General features: G+C 40.2%; 1 long non-coding RNA gene across 1 annotated transcript in view; it reads right to left on the bottom strand.

Moving 5' to 3' along the window:
* LOC128655229 (uncharacterized) overlaps positions 1 to 8,358 on the bottom strand; it is a 79,131-nt gene extending 70,773 nt beyond the window's left edge. Inside the window, exon 1 of the long non-coding RNA XR_008401737.1 lies at positions 8,289 to 8,358. This is a non-coding gene — a long non-coding RNA (uncharacterized LOC128655229). The remainder of the gene's footprint in view (positions 1 to 8,288) is intronic.
* Between the last annotated feature and the right edge of the window lie 4,475 nt (positions 8,359 to 12,833).

The raw sequence follows: 12,833 nt of genomic DNA, 5'->3' as shown, positions 1-12,833 counted from the left end.
AAACCACATAATTAAACCGAGACAAAAATAGCGCCCATCAGGCCTGTCGGGGCGACAAACGTTTTTCTTTGGATAGATAAGTCAAATTCTTGTGGTCAGTAAGAATGAGCACTGGTACGCTAGTACCCTCGAGAAGGTGCCTCCATTACTTGAGTGCCAAAATTATGGCCAGTAATTCCCTGTCGCCAATTTCATGATTGCACTCCACCAGAGACGGAACGCACGGAAGCAAGGAACCGCCAGGCGTAGGACATTGATACAAAAGGGTATCTACTCCAGGCTCAGACGCATCAACCTCAAGAACGAAAAGGCAGGACAGGGTTAGGATGAGCCAGAACTGGAGTGGCAGCAAAGGCAGTCTTAAGACTGTCAAAAGCCTTATTGGCAGTAGGTGACCAATGGAGTGGATCATTCTCATTACGGGTCATGTCAGTGATAGGTTTGACCAAGGAAGAAAGGTTTTTAATAAACCTCCTATAGTAATTTGCAAAGCCCAAAAAACATTGAATAGAGCGAAGACCAACTGGGTGAGGCCACTGCAGGACTGCAGGCAACTTGTCAGGATCCATGGAGAACCTTGCAACGGAGATTACATTACCTAGGAAGGTTACTTGAGTCTAATGGAACTCACATTTCTTGAGTTTACAAAACAGGCCATTCTCATGCAGTCTCAGAAGTACCCGGGGAACATCAAAACGATGAGCCTCAAGAGTGGGTAAGTTTATGAGGATATCATCTAAGTACACCACAACAAACTGTTGCAACATATCTCGTAGGACATCATTAATAAATTCCTGGAAAACAGCTGGAGCATTACATAGGCCAAAAGGCATTACAAGATACTCATAATGGCCGCTCCTGGTGTTAAATGTTGTTTTCCATTCGTGGCCCTCCTTAATCCTAACGAGATTGTATGCTCCTCTCAAATCAAGTTTAGAAAAGACCGTAGCTCTCTTGAGGCGGTCAAAGAATTCCGTAATGAGCGGTAAGCATTCTTAATGGTAAGACAATTAAGACCCCTATAATCGATGCATGGTCTTAACTTGCCGCCCTTTTTCTTCATGAAGAAGCCAGCCCCTGCAGGAGAGCAGGATTTGCGGATGATTCCCATGACAGAGCATCGGCAAGATTTTCCTCCATAGAACAATTCTCTGCAACCGAGAGTGGGTAAAACCGGCCCAAAGGATGAATGGCTCCCGGTTGCAGGTCTATGGCACAATTGTAAGACTGGTGAGGAGGCAACGTACCGGCACGCACCTTGTCAAAAACATCTTGGAACTCTCGGTACTACTCGGCAATTGAGATACCGAAGAAGTGAACAGGACTTTGACTGGTTTCCGAAGACAAGTGGAAATACATTGCGGAGACCATGACAAAATTTAGGACCTACGCCAGTCGAGACTAGGATTGTACTTTTGGAGCCAGGGATAACCCAGAACAACAGGAAAATGCAGAGATTTAATCACCTTGAACTGGAGGGTTTATGGAGTGGTTTTGTGAGTAATGAGTGCAGGCTTAAGGGGCCTGCCATCAATGGCCTCAATAGCAAGCGGAATAGACTGTTACAGGAATGGAGTGCTGTGATACAAAAGCACTGTCAATGAAATAGCTTGCAGCACCGGCATCATCAAGAACCTGGGTGACTATGGAGGAGTCCATCCAGGAAAGGAAAACCGTGACAAAAGGTTTCTCCTTTAGCGGTTACTGGGACGAGGACTTGCAGGAAATGAGCAGCATCACACACGCTGCACGAGATTCAGCAAGAAAGGTGAACAAAATGGCTGCTAGCAGCACATGGCAAACAAAGCATAAAAGAAACCCTGACTGTACCCTCCCCTCAATGACCCCTCCCCCACGGGAGGACAAAAGGCTTATTACCACTAGGTTTCTCAGGAGGTGCATTGGTTTGTGCAGCCAGGATTTCCTCCCCTAAGGGAGAAGTCAAATTAGTACATATGGTGGCCAAAATATGGTTAGGAGGTATAACTGGAATAGTTACAGACTCCTCCTTGGACAGAGGCGAAAATTGATGAGAGAAGGCATCAGCCCTAACATTCTTACTACCAGGCAAGTAGGAAACCACATAATTAAAGCAAGACAAAAATAGCGCCCATCTGGCCTGTCGGGGCGACAAACATTTTGCTTCGGATAGATAAGTCAAATTCTTGTGGTCAGTAAGAATGAGCACTGGTACGCTAGTACCCTCGAGAAGGTGCCTCCATTACTTGAGTGCCAAAATTATGGCCAGTAATTCCCTGTCGCCAATTTCATAATTGCACTCCACCAGAGACAATTTCTTAGAGAAGAAACCGCACGGAAGCAAGGAACCGCCAGGCGTAGGACGTTGATACAAAAGGGTACCTACTCCAGTCTCAGACGCATCAACCTCAAGAACGAAAGGCAGGACAGGGATAGGATGAGCCAGAACTGGAGTGGCAGCAAAGGCAGTCTTAAGACTGTCAAAAGCCTTATTGGCAGTAGGTGACCAATGGAGTGGATCATTCTCATTACGGGTCATGTCAGTGATAGGTTTGACCCATGAAGAAAGGTTTTTAATAAACCTCCTATAGTAATTTGCAAAGCCCAAAAAACAATGAATATAGCGAAGACCAACTGGGTGAGGCCACTGCAGGACTGCAGGCAACTTGTCAGGATCCATGGAGAACCTTGCAACAGAGATTACATTACCTAGGAAGGTTACTTGAGTCTGATGGAACTCACATTTCTCGAGTTTACAAAACAGGCCATTCTCATGTAGTCTCAGAAGTACCCGGGGAACATCAAAACGATGAGCCTCAAGAGTGGTAACAAGTACAGCATAACAAACTGTTGCAACATATCTCGTAGGACATCATTAATAAATTCCTGGAAAACAGCTGGAGCATTACATAGGCCAAAAGGCATTACAAGATACTCATAATGCCCGCTCCTGTTGTTAAATGTTGTTTTCCATTCGTGGCCCTCCTTAATCCTAGCGAGATTGTATGCTCCTCTCAAATCAAGTTTAGAAAAGACCGTAGCTCTCTTGAGGCGGTCAAAGAGTTCCGTAATGAGCGGAATATGGTAAGCATTCTTAATGGTAAGACAATTAAGACCCCTATAATCCATGCATGGTCTTAACTCGCCACCATTTTTCTTCATGAAGAAGCCAGCCCCTGCAGGAGAGCAGGATTTGCGGATGATTCCCATGACAGAGCATCGGCAAGATACTCCTCCATAGAACAATTCTCTGCAACCGAGAGTGGGTAAACCCGGCCCCAAGGAGGAGTGGCTCCGGGTTGCAGGTCTATGGCACAATTGTAAGACTGGTGAGGAGGCAACGTACCGGCACGCACCTTGTCAAAAACATCTTGGAACTCTCGGTACTCCTCGGGCAATTGAGATACCGAAGAAGTGCACAGGACTTTGACTGGTTTCCGAAGACAAGTGGAAATATATTGCGGAGACCATGACAAAATTTAGGACCTACGCCAGTCGAGACTAGGATTGTGCTTTTGGAGCCAGGGATAACCAAGAACAACAGGAAAATGCAGAGATTTAATCACCTTGAACTGGAGGGTTTATGGAGTGGTTTTGTGAGTAATGAGTGCAGGCTTAAGGGGCCTGCCATCAATGGCCTCAATAGCAAGTGGAATAGACCGTTACAGGAATGGAGTGCTGTGATACAAAAGCACTGTCAATGAAATAGCTTGCAGCACCGGCATCATCAAGAGCCTGTGTGACTATGGAGGAGTCCACCCAGGAAAGGAAAACCGTGACCAAAGGTTTCTCCTTTAGCGGTTACTGGGACGAGGACGTGCAGGAAATGAGCAGCATCACACACTCTGCACCAGATTCAGCAAGAAAGGTGAACAAAATGGCTGCTAGTAGCACATGGCAAACAAAGCAGTTTAAAAACCCTGACACTGGAACACTGAGAGTTCCCAGAACACCCTACTCAGCACAATTGGATGCTGCCATACTTGTGAGTATGTTTTCAAAGTATATATCTACCTTATATATCACCAGTGTTACACTAGGAGGCGCCCTTGTTTGTGATTAATTTTCACAGAAGTCTAGTACTTCATAATTTGTATGTGGTTTGGGCCTTAAAGTTCTATCTTCAGGCTATGAAGGAGTTTTGACAAACTTCTTCCTTGTTTGATGCCTATTTTGGGAAGCGTAGGGGGCAGAAAGCCTTGTTCACTTCCTTGTTCTTTTGGTTGAGGATCATTATTCGCTTAGCTTATGAGACAGTGGACATAAGCCTCCTCAGAGGATTAAGGCTCATTCAACTAGAGCTGTGGCTTCCTCTTGGGCCTTCAAGAATGAGGCCTCTATGGATCAGATTTGTAGGGCTTCCTTACATACCTTTTCAAAATTTTACAAGTTTGACGTTTTTGCTTTGGCTGAAGCAGGTTTTGGGAGAAATGTTTTGCAGGCGGCTGTGTTGCCCTCAGAATAGGGTCCGCCTTTCTTTTTACCCATCCCGTTTTCATTCAGTGTCCTCTAGAACTTGTGTATAGGTTTACCACAAGTAAGGAATGAAGCCGTGGACTCTCCTCATATTAAGAAGGACAACATAAATTATGCTTACCAGATAATTTAATTTCCTTCTGTATGAGGAGAGTCCACGGCTCTCGCGCATATTCTCCGTTGGGCGGACCTACATTTTTGTTTTGTTCTTCTGGCACCTTTTATACCCTGATATTTCTCCTACTGTTCCTTGTTCCCTCTGCAGAATGACTGGGGGAGGTATTTAAGCATTTGGCTGGGGTGTATTTGCCTCCTCCTGGTGGCCAGGTTCGGTATTTTCCACAAGTAAGGAATGAAGCCTTGGACTCCTCATACAGATTATTTATTTCATGATTATGTCCCTTTAAGGTCTATTTCTCAACTCTGTATGTTTATTTTATAACATTTCTTGCTGTAAAAAGGGGGCATGTTATTTCTACAGACAAAATTTCACAGTCTGGAGAACAACAAGATACGTAATATGTGATAATGTTTTCAAGATAGAAAACCTCCTCATACAGAAAGAAATTAAATTATCTGGTAAACACGTACTTTGAACTTTACTTCAAGATTCTGACGCAATGGCATTACACTCCCCTACGCCTTTTTCAGATATCTAAAACAAACTCCCCCTTATGTTGGAGGGGGTGTGGTAAAGTGGGCTCTCCCATGCATATGACGGAATGACGGAAGCTAACCGCCCAGCTGCAGCACTGTTTAATTTATTCTCTAATAAGATGCCCAGGCATTTAAAATGTCTATGCATATATATTTTCATGGCTGTTAAATTGAGTATTGCTAGGACTTGGCTCCAATCTAAGGGCCCAAGATGGAGTCAGGTTAGGTCCATTATGGTACATCTTGAAACAATGGAATGCGCAGTGTTTGCAGCCAATAACAATATTGTGATGCACTGTATGTGTAGGGAAGCTTGGCAGCAGTGCTTGGAAGGAGGGACTGAAAGTTGCTAGTGGGTCTCCTGCGGACATACAGACCTGCAATTATTTGAGATATCTATCTGTGTGTAGATGAAACCTGTACCCCCTCCCTTCCCTTCCCCTTTTTTTTTTTTTTTTTTCCTTTCCTCTTCTCTCTTGTTTATTACACCTGAAAACAAGGCTATATAAATATTTAGTCCCTAATTACCCCCAATATTCTGAAACACATTGCCTTGGGAATATATATCCAAGGCATTGTATTGACTCTCATAGTTGGTCACTAACAGACTCAGATCACTATTATCATCTTTTCTGCACCATTTGTCATTCATCATCCTCTCACAATTGTAAAAGCTTTATAGATGAAATAAGTGTGCTGGATTTGTTTATCTTTCCTTAAGGCTTATTATTACTATATACATTGATGTGTATGTTCATACAAGGCTTCAATGTTAACTAACTACTGAAGAAGTGTTGTGCAACAAACAAAGAAAAAGAAAAAAACTGTGAGGTCTTCTCTTGACTAGAGACTTTATACATATGATATACCAACGATTATTGCTGTTTTGCAACTGAAATGTTTTCTTTTTTCTTTTATTTGTATATGTTCTGTTTCAGTTTTATTCACAATGTGAAGTTATGTTTCTCATGATTGTATGTCATAACATTATAATCCTCAATAAAAATTATTTTAAAAAAAATAAAAAAATTATTATCTGGTAAACACAATTTATGGGGGATTTTAAATCCAAAAAATCTGATTTTTTTTATTTAAATAAGTTTTTTTTTAATTTAAAATAGATTTATTTTTATTTAAATCAGGTTTTTCAAATAAAATTCTATGAGGAGGTTCCTGGGCAGGTTTTCTATCTTGAAGACATTATCACATATTACATATCTTGTTGTTCTCAAGACTGAATTTTTGTCTGTAGAAATAACATGCCCCCTTTTTACAGCAAGAAATGTTATAAAATAAACATACAGAGTTGAGAAATAGACCTTAAAGGGACATAATCATGAAATAAACATTTGCGTTTCAGATACAGCATACCCTTTTAAGATTTCAGATTTACTTCTATTATCAAATTTGCTTCAATCTCTTGGAATCCTTTGTTAAAGGAGAGCAATGTTTTACTGGGGCCTAGCTGAACACATTGGGTTAGACAGTGACAAGCAGCTAGCTCACAGCAGTGCATTGTTTCTGAACCTATGTATGCTTTTCAACAATGGATACCAAAAGAATTAATCAAATTAGATAAAATAAGTAAATTGGAAAATTGTTAAAAATTGCATGTTCTTTCTCAATCATGAAAGCTTCATTTTGAACTTACTCTCCCTTTAATGCTATTGCTCCCCTTCAAATCTATGCACACTGAACCCATAATACATTTCAAGAAGCTCATTGAACAGAAGATTGTATGGAGTGGAATAGATCTGCACGGGGACTTATGTGTGAGGAGGGAGGGTTAATGTTTTAGTTAAATAAAACTATTTAAATTATTATTAAGGTAACGGTTATTTTTCTTTAGTTAAATACAACTAATTAAATTGTTATTAAAGGGACATACAACAGGTTGATATCTGTGCATATCCTAAAAGGGCTAATTAATTAAAAATAGTTTGCATAAAAAATTGTTTAAAAATTGCTGGCAAGTATTTTAAAATAATTTTCAAAAATAAGCTAAATAAATTACATAGCTAAGCTGACTGGAGCAGCCAACTCCACCCCTCTTATCAGTGTTTAGACACAGGCATTGTATTTCACAGCTTCTAGGCATGCTCCAGCAAATAATCCCTATGCGTTTTTGCCTTCTACCAAAACAACAATAGATATAGATACAGCCATAGAAGGAAATGAGTGGGGGGAGTTAGAGCTTTACAATTCAGAAACTAAAAAGAAAGGGTTAATGGTGAGGCACTGCAGTATAAATTTGCAGGTAAAGTAATTAAAGTACATATTATTATATTTTGTCTCTATCCCAACGTGTTTTATGTCCCTTTAAGGTAATGGTTATTTTCCTCCTTCCAATAATGTACAGCTGAAAAGTTGATCAAATATGAATGATTAACCTATTAAACTGGAGACAGTTCACCTCCCAATCATTTAATTAATTTTAATGATGTTTATCTATGCATTTTTAATGATATATAACCAAATCAGTAATGGTCTGATATAACCGGAAGCATAATATAAAAAGTTATCATTCTAAAAAACTCAGTGATCAGAATAAAAATCTAAATCATTATTTGGTGTGACCACCCTTTGCCTTCAATACAGCAACAATTCTTCTACGTGCACTTGTGCAAAGTCAGGGATTTTTCGGTTATATAGTCAGGTGTATGATTACAAAATTATACCAAACATGTGCAAATGATCATCAATTTAATATATAGGTTGAAATACAATCATTAACTGAAACAGAAACAGCTATGCAGGATGAATACAACATACAACTGAGCGACGAACAACAAAATTCTGCTAACTTAAATGATACACTATACACACACACACTCTCTCTCTAAACAAATGCTACACACACTACCTCATAGAACAGACAAAACAAATGCTTTACTACACACACACACACACTATGCAAATGCTACATACATAAACACAACATACAGATAATACAAACCACACAAGCACTACACACACATAACACCAACACTACAAATACACTACACACATCATACACTCACATGCACACATTTTAAAATAAAAACCTAGGAAATTAAACAGCAAAAAATACATAAATGCTGAAGTTCCCATTCAAAAGTTAAAAATGCCAGTTATTATTTTATCATATCTATTAAAGGAACACTAACTGCTGTTTAATATCAGTCAAGACTGCTTACCTTGGTGGACATTATATCTATCCCATATTGCAGTGCGATAATATTTTCACTGGGTAAATTTCATTTCTGGCGGTCTTCAGTGAACAAGATAGTTCTGTATCTTTTGAGCAATCACCATTTACAGGAAACGGAAACTTTAGCTTGCTAACCTCATCCTAACCTAACTATGTTTGAGGTTTCACAAAAAGCTGTTGTATGTACGATTGTTTGTTGTGTTTGTCAACTTAGATTCTGAATAAAATAAACCAGGATTAGCAACTTTTTACGGTTAATTGATAAAGCATTAAAAGTCAAATTTGAAATACAGAATACGGCATATCAAATTTGCATAGAAGGGTTTTATCTCTATAAATCAATTTTGAATATTAAAGGTACAGTAAAGTCATAATTAGAGATTCATGATTTAGACAGGACATACAATTTTAAACAGCTTTCCAATGTACTTCTTTTATTTAATTTGCTTCCTTCTCTTGATCAGGAGCAGCAAAGAACATAGGTTCTGATTGGTGGCTGCATATATACTGTATATATACTGATTGTCATTGGCTCACTCATGTGTTCAGTTAGAAAACAGTAGTGCATTGCTGCTCCTTCAACAAATGATTCCAAGAGAATGAAGCAAATTTGATTATAGAAGAAAACGAAAAAGTTGTTTAAAATTGTATGTTCTACATAAATCATGAATGAAAAATTTGGGGTTTCATGTCCCTTTAAGGGAAAGTCAGAGTTACTAAAGATAAATGGGACAAAGAATTGGATACACATTTTAATGATAACATTTTACTAAAATATTCTAACCACTTTAGCCTTATATTTATCATAGGTCTTGCGGACCTGATCCAACAGTTCGGATCAGGTCCGCAAGACCTCGCTGAATGCGGAGAGCAATACGCTCTCCGTATTCAGCATTGCACCAGCAGCTCACAAGCTGCTGGTGCAACGCCACCCCCTGCAGACTCACGGCCAATTGGCCGCCAGCAGGGAGGTGTCAATCAACCCGATCGTACTCGATCGGGTTGATTTCCGGCGATTCTTGTCCGCCTCATCAGAGCAGGCGGACAGGGTTATGGAGCAGCAGTCTTTCACCCGCTCTACCATAACTTGTGTTTCTGGTGAGTCTGAAGACTTGCTAGAAACACGGGCCCACAAGCTCCATTCAGAGCTTGATAAATGGGCCCCATAGATTATAGAGAATCACAGGTAAAGATGCTCATAATCAGTCTAAAGTATATAGAACAGGGGAAATGGCATGAAGTAAAATGTGGGTTAAACAATGTAAATGTAATATTTATTCATACACACATAAACACATATACATTTATATACAGTGGATATATATATATTTCCTATAGATGAGCAAAGAAACATTTAAATACATTTACTAAACAAAGACTGGGAATTCAGCACTCTTCAAAAATATATTCACAGACTCATATGTGCAAAAATGAAAAAGATTGCCCCTGGACACGGGCAAAGCTAGTAGGAAGGGGCCTTTGACCCCTGGAAGACGGGAGGCCCGATTAGTGGGTGGTTGTTGTTGGGCGGAGTCTAGGTGAGGGAGAATGTAGGAGCTGAGCAGGAAGACAATGTCACAAGTTTAGAGAAGTTTGATTGTGACAGGTTCGCTCGCCCTGGTGGAAACAGGATAAGAATTTTCTTCTCATGATTATCGCAGTCATATGCATGGTGTGGAGGGTACTAGTTCGCCTCCTTCTTGCACAGATTAATTATGGCCATTGGTGGGGTTGGAGAGCAATTTTGGTAACTCTGGGGGCATGGGGTTCCTTAGAGCGAAAAGACTGGTTAAAGGGACACTAAACCCAAAAATATTATTTCATGATTCAGAGAGAGCATGCAATTTTAAGCAACTTTCTAATTTACTCCTATTATCAATTTTTCTTCATTTTCTTGCTATTTTTATTTAAAAAGCAGGAATGTGATGCATAGGAGCCGGCCCATTTTTGGTTAAGAACCTGGGTTATGCTTGCTTATTGGTGGTTAAATGTAAGCCTCTAATAAGCAAGCAAAATCCATGGTGCTGAACCTAAAATGGGCTGGCTGCTAATATTTACAGTCCTGCTTTTAAAATAAAGATAGCAAGAGAACGAAGAAAAATTGATAATAGGAGTAAATTAGAAAGTTGCTTAAAATGTCACGCTCTGGTTTCCGGTGGAGGAGGAGTGAGCAAGTATTGCTAAGCTCTGTACTCCAGTCCTACAGCTGGTGGCGGTGGGTTTTTCGCGCCATCCCTTTCATTGGGGCCGCTATTTGGATAGTACGGACTATCATCTCTTGAACCCACACAGTGGAACTTCAACCCACTGCGTCTGGCAAACGGAGTGAGCCAGAGAAGACCTACAATTTACTTAGGCAAATAGTTTATCTGGCTACAACTTTCCTAATACTCTACACTTAAAACAATTCTCCCTTCTGCTGAAGAACTGCACAATCGAAATAGGTTTCCCTTTACATACCCTCATGATACGGGCTTCTCCGCCCCTCTGCCGCCGCCACACGTGCAGATTTTGAACACAGTGCAGATGCTGTGAGACACTGAGGGAGAGTTGCCGCTGGCTTTCCTGGAGACCGTTTGGGACCCATTGCACTCGTTGGTGACGGCGAAGCCTCCTCTCCCACCAGTGCTGAGTGAGAGGAGGTGCCGGGCTTGGCGGAAGGATCAGAGGGCTACGTCCAGGGCTACGTACTGCCTTACGGGGCTTTGCGCACTACCGCCTGTCTCTCCCCTCCCACCGGTGCTGCGTGAGGGGGAGATTGGAGGGCTATACAGAACTGCTGAGCACGGTAGTGTGCGATAGAAGCAACACCGGTCACTGACTGACCAAATCGTATGGACCCGCGGGAACCTCTCAATACCCACTCATACACGGCGGGCGGACGGCGGAGGAGGAGGTGAGTTCCCGGGACTCTATTGCATTTACAGTAGTGGGTAAAAGGGGCCTGATATTATCTGAGGCATAAGCGGTTCTCATACTAAAGAGACTTAGAATATTTTATCAATGGGAGGCAACCAGCAAAGGAAGGGAAGGGGAAGGAAACAAGAAGAAAGTTAAAGAGAAGGGGCTTAAATTTTGGCTGGCTAAGACTCAAGGAGTTAAAACTTCACTAACAAGTGAACACGCAGAAGATACATTCAAATGAAAACAAAAAAGCCATTCTCTTATTTTTGTTGCTTTCAAGAGGCTAATTGTTACATTATTTTATATTGGTGATTGGTCTGTCACAAACTAACATTTCCTTTACGTGAATTGACACAATACATATATCAGATTATGGCAAGTTTTCAGAAAATATTGCCGGACGGATTGAACTGCCTACTGCTGATCTAGGTTACTGAAAGGCGCAGAAATTCTCCTCTGCATAATAATTTAACCTTCAAAGAGAACTCGCTTTATTCAAAAGTTTTACCTTGCAGTCTGATATATACAATCTGTATTTGTATCTTTTTCCACTAACAAGCTTATTTTTGACTATTTAGCAGCTCACTACTTTAACAAAGTGAATTTTGTTTTGTTTTGTTTTTTTCTTTTCTTGTTTTTTTGCTTTTCGTATTTATGTCTCTGTGGGTTTAACTTTCTGCTTTTCTTCTAGTACAATTAGACTATTTCTAGGAAAAGCAATGAGTTTTATTGTAAGTAATCAAAACTAACAAAACCAAGTCAGCTTATTTACTTTAATTATTTCATGTTGTGTGACCTTTTCTCTGAAATCTGAAAGAAATTCTGCTATGAACTAATGCTTGGTTTATACTTAGGTTGTGGTCAATAAGAGCTCCTTGGTTAAAAAGTAAAACTCTTCTCAAATGGCTGATATATAATTCAGTATTAGCGGGCTGTAGGTGACCTTTCAGGGAAGGCCGCAAATGTGGCTTTATAAGCATATCTAGAAGTCAGATATTAAAAGCTCTCGAGATCAAAGGATCTTTGTTTTTTATTTTTTTCTTACTAATCTATACTTAGTATATCTTATACAAAAATATAAGGCAGTACCTCCTGTGAGTAGTAGAACAGGAAGAGTACTGAAGATAAAGGAACATTTCTTTTCTTGTTGAGCTGTTAAAAAGTAACCCATATGCATTTACTAGCTGCAGTGATTTTTTCTCTCCTGTACCTTATCACTAATTCTAACTAAAGAATCAAATAGAACCCCTGCTCTTGCCCCATGGAGGGATAAAACACATTATTAATTAAATCACTTTATGTCATTTCCAACACTTCACTTGTACACCTGCACCATTTTTTTCGGTATCCCCCTCGCGGGGCGGACTCACGTATAACTCACTTTTTTCACATCTTTTTTTGTATAATTTAAATTTAAACCACTTCTCAACCCTATCACTTATTACTTGTGCACCCCCAGCACATGGATAAATTCCTTCACAATATATCCAAAACTCCCTCTCCTGCCATGGCGGCTCGAAATAAGGATAGAAAACTTAAAAGCACCCTAGAGAATACCACTGACAGCTCTATATTGGTATCTAGCACACCTATAACACAGGAAGCAACTAATGTTCAAAGCTTAGTT

This window comes from Bombina bombina, chromosome 4 (genome assembly GCF_027579735.1).
Source record: "Bombina bombina isolate aBomBom1 chromosome 4, aBomBom1.pri, whole genome shotgun sequence".
In the NCBI taxonomy this organism is placed as follows: Eukaryota; Metazoa; Chordata; class Amphibia; order Anura; family Bombinatoridae; genus Bombina; species Bombina bombina.
Note: the sequence above shows the minus strand (reverse complement) of the source record. Positions and strands in the feature narration are given on the sequence as shown.